The 4,722-nt window shown below is 38.8% G+C and overlaps 1 long non-coding RNA gene across 1 annotated transcript; it reads left to right on the forward strand.

The window, feature by feature from the left end:
* Window positions 1-34: 34 nt before the first annotated feature.
* On the forward strand, window positions 35-1,373 carry LOC143115115 (uncharacterized). The gene is made up of 3 exons (XR_012985051.1): window positions 35-87; window positions 756-844; window positions 967-1,373. It is a non-coding gene; the product is annotated as an uncharacterized LOC143115115 (long non-coding RNA).
* Window positions 1,374-4,722: the final 3,349 nt, after the last annotated feature.

Below are 4,722 nucleotides of genomic sequence, written 5' to 3' on the forward strand. Positions count from 1 at the left end.
TATTACGTCATCACGTCATCGGACGTCTCTGTCTGGATAAGTGAAGTCGCCTGAGAACAATGGCTGCCTGACTTCGGCGAAAGAAAGGTAAGGTGAAATGCAAAATGTAGTTTGTCTGAAGAGTTTTCTTTGCCCAGCATTTGTAACTTTCTTTTAACGTTCCTGTCGTGCATGTTTAAACTTAACGTTTGTGCTAAGGATTTACTGGGTTCACAAGGTTGAATTCCTGTGTTAACGTTACTAACATTAGAACTAGCTTAGCAGCTAATGGTAAGTTAACTTTAATGTTAGCGCACTGGCAAATTTTAGCACACCATATCAAATCTGACCAAACTCTTTTTTTGATAAATGTTGGGATTTGCTCGCCATGATTGAATTAATTTGATGTTCGTGTCGTCAAATACTGGTGTATTTACCAGTACTGGTTACTGGTGTACAAATATAAGTGTTGGTCATGTTTTACTTTTTTGTAAGAGACTGGGTTAACGAAGCTAGAACTAGCCTACTGTGAAGTTTCCAGGTTATTTTAACTTAAGGTAGCACGCTAGCATAGCGTTAGTTAGCTCATCGTCAAGCTTATATCAAAGCCAACAAACTTTTCAGTTAAAAGTTAGCATTCACCCCCACCATCACTAAGTTAATTTGAAGTTTGTGTTGTCAATATAGGTGAATATAACCGCTGGTCAAGTTTTAACTTGCCGTTTGCACGAAGGTTTCTTTTTTAAATGAGTTAACGTCTCCTATTTTTTAAAAAGGATATCAAGAAAGAAGTGGTGGACTGGATGAAGCGCTGAAGATGAAGATGATGGACTTTTCAATGCATTTTTGACAGCAGCCAGTAAATGTAGACGTGTATTAGAACATTTTAAACTATTAAGTGATGTATAAAACATTTGATGTATTATTATTTCAAATGACCTTGTTTTGACTTAACTCTTGTTTTGTCTGTCATGGTGATGATTGTAGGTGCTGCAGGACTTCCAGCTACTGTTTGGAGAAGATATTTCCTCTCAATTTATGGAAGTGGGGAATTTTTCTGAAGCCAGAAATCATCAAAGGATCCAAGAACCTCACCAAGACACCCATGTTGGACTCTTGATTCCCAAACACCACTTTATTATACACCAAAGTCCTTTAGGCATGTCCCTCCACTCTGCGGCCATATTGCAACACATTTTGGGCCCTTATCGGGCATCTATTTCGAGCAGAACTGCGCGTGTGCAAGGCTTCACAACACCGGCCTCGCTCCAGCGGCGAGATCACAACACATGATTGGTACCGTGTATTCACAACACATCACATGATTGGCACGATTCACATGTCGTCTTTTGGTCACGGAAGGTGCTGAGATGTGGATACACTACCCCAGAGCACTGTAGACAATCACATAATTACGCCAGTCCAGTACGTATACATGTTTTTATATTTTGCCAAAACTTCCTGATGTTTAGACATGATTATTTAAATCCATTCATGAATTGTAACAATGAGGAACAAATGTAATGCCTTTAGTATATTGCTTTTTATGAATGTCAGCTATTGTTTCAAACTAGATTGTGGATTTTATCCAAACATTGTAATGCTTTTTTGACACTGTTTGAAATTAAATATGTTGAACCGTGAGTTGTTGTCTAAATCTATTTGTGTAAAATAATTTCTAAATGAGTTAATATTGTTTTGTAGTCATAGGTGTTAAATGTTATTTTGGTGAGCGTACAAACCTAACAGTGTCATAATCTCTGCATGAGAGTAAGTGGTACTCTCAATCTGTATTTCTTTATATTTTGGGGATAAATATTATCTTTAAAGTGGTACATTCTACCTTATCAGGTGCTGAAAGGACACTGAATCAGAGTTTTCATTTTATTATTTCAGTGTTGCAGAAGTTACTATTACAAGTGTTGAAGTTATTCAAAGTAGTGTCAAATGATGCCTCTGAAAGAGTGCATTTGAACACTTGTGGTGTTAGAAATTTAACTCTGTGATAGTGTTAATATTTTAACTCTGGTGTCCAGTGTTGGGAGAACACTGGACACTTGGACCCATATATACCCCGAAACGGGTGTAAAATGTACTCCTACAGAGTATCTGAACACAATTTGCTGTGTGTGTGTGTGTGTGTCTGTGTGTGATTGTGTGTGTGTACATGTCATGTACATGTAAGCCATTTTTGTCAACTAGTTAACTAGTGAGCCATGTTTGAGTGAACTAGTTAACTAGTGAGGGCCAAAATATGCACACTAGTTAACTAGTGGGAGCCAAAAGGCTCACTAGTTAACTAGTGAACACATTTTAGCTTCACTAGTTAACTAGTGAGAGCCAGAAATGTCTACTAGTTAACTAGTAAAGGCCAAAATGCATACCAGTCAGCTAGTTGAAGGCTTTTGGGTCTCACTAGTTAACTGGTGACAGCCAAAAATGTGCACATGTTTACTAGTGAAGGCAAAACACCTCACTAGTTAACTAGTTGCAGTAGGTCAATGTCACTAGTTAACTAGTGAACCATAAATGGCTTACTAGCTAGCTAGGTGTTAACTAGTTGAACTAGTTAACTAGTTGATGCATCATTTGTCCAAACTAGTTAACTAGTGAGGTCATGTATGTATGTCAATGTATACTAGTAAACTAGTTCAAGACAAAATTCACACTAGTCAACTAGTGGCGCAGAATTCAAATTAGTGGGCATTTGTGTCTTCACTAGTTAACTAGTGAGCAGTTCTGCCTTCACTAGTTTACATGTAAGTGTCACACTGAAGCCACTAGTTTACTAGCTAGAGTTCCTTTGGCCAGCATGTTAACTTGTGTGCCACATGCAAATGTTGTGGGTGGGATTTTGTGAAATTCTGCACTGTGATTGGTTGTCATGTTCTATTTGGACATAGGGAGCCAATAGAAAGCCTACATTTCCGGAATTCTCTGCCTCCTAATTTGAATTCTGCGCCACTAGTTGACTAGTGTGAATTTTGTCTTGAACTAGTTTACTAGTATACATGTATGACCTCACTAGTTAATTTGGACAAATGATGCATCAACTAGTTAACTAGTGAGTCTACTGCCATCACCTAGCTAGCTAGTCAGCCATTTATGGTTCACTAGTTAACTAGTGACATTGACCTACTGCAACTAGTTAACTAGTGAGGTGTTTTGCCTTCACTAGTAAACATGTGCACATTTTTGGCTGTCACTAGTTAACTAGTGACACCCAAACGCCTTCAACTAGCTGACTGGTATGCATTTTGGCCATTACTAGTTAACTAGCGGGCATTTCTGGTTCTCACTAGTTAACTAGTGAAGCTAAAATGTGTTCACTAGTTAACTAGTGAGCCTTTTGGCTCCCACTAGTTAACTAGTGTGCATATTTTGGCCCTCACTAGTTAACTAGTTGACAAAAATGGCTTGCATGTTGGCCTGATATCAAGATATCAGAATAAATGCTCAAGCGGCTGGCCAAATTACATAGAAGTTAACAAGTGGGAATTTGACATTCAGTAGTCAGCTAGTAAACATTTTTGTACCTTACTAGTTGACTAGTAAAATATAGAAGTCTTTAAACTAGTTAACTAGTGCACATTTCAGTGTCCACTAGTTAACTAGTGAACATGCTGAGCATTACTAGTTAACTAGTAAGCTATGAAACATATGAACTAGTTAACTAGAGAGAATTTGGGCCTTACTAGTTAACTAGTGAGCATTTTGGCTGTCACTAGTTAACTAGTTCACACAGAAATGGCTCCCTAGTTAACTAGCGGACAAAAATGGCTTGCATGTACATGACAATTATGCCTGATATCAAGATATCTGAATAAATGCTCAATCGGCTTGCCATAGTGTATGTGATTGTGTGTGTGTGTGTGTGTGTGTGTGTGTGATTGTGTGTGTGTGTGTGTGTGTGTGTGTGTGTTTGTTTGTGTGTGAACGGAAGTGCAGAGATGAAGAAGTGAAAGCGAAGAAGAGAAACATGAAACTACGGAAGAAACCCAGCAAATAGAAAAGAACAGATGGGCAGAAGAGAGAGGAAAGTTGAAGAACATACGAATGGAAGAAATACATGTAGAAATGTATAGATGTGAAAAACATGGATGTAGATGATGAGAACAGAAGAGAGAGAAAGAGAAAAAACACAAGAGACGAGAATCGAGAATGAAAACGCAGATAAGATGAAGGAGAAAAGTGAAGGCAAGCTGGTTGCTCTTATCTTCCCTTTAGAGCAGCAAAACCATCCGTCTCCTCTTCTTGTCACCCCAGCCACGAAAAAGAGCTGATGCAAATTGGATCAGGACAAAAGAAATGAGCTCTCTCGTTATGTATTTCAACGTGCTGTGTTAAAAGTCTCACTGTGATAAGCCCATCTGAAATTCAGCATGTCTCACAAATGCTTGGTTTCCCTGTGGATCTGAGAGGTTTGCGCTGCAACTCGGGGTTGAACTTTGAATGCCATTGGCTGTGTTGTGTAACGCAACGAAATGGAAGATCAACAAACATCGTCAAAAACAAGCACATGTGATCCTGTGCCGTTGAATATAGCACAGGCGAGAAGCTGAACTTAGTGGATACTCCAGCTGCCTCCATGGCTTTGCCTATTCATTCTATGGAGTTAAACTGAAGACTCCACTGGGTAAAGATTGAATGGTGCACTGTGCCTATAACACAGCCTGGTCAAAGGCTAATGTAATAAGAAAACTTGGAATATATTGAGCCTATACAACACCAATGGATGAATAC

Source organism: Alosa pseudoharengus, unplaced genomic scaffold (genome assembly GCF_046254945.1).
Source record: "Alosa pseudoharengus isolate Yale_2024_CS ecotype anadromous, Long Island Sound unplaced genomic scaffold, YU_APseudo_1.1 YU_APseudo_1.1_scf_9, whole genome shotgun sequence".
In the NCBI taxonomy this organism is placed as follows: Eukaryota; Metazoa; Chordata; class Actinopteri; order Clupeiformes; family Clupeidae; genus Alosa; species Alosa pseudoharengus.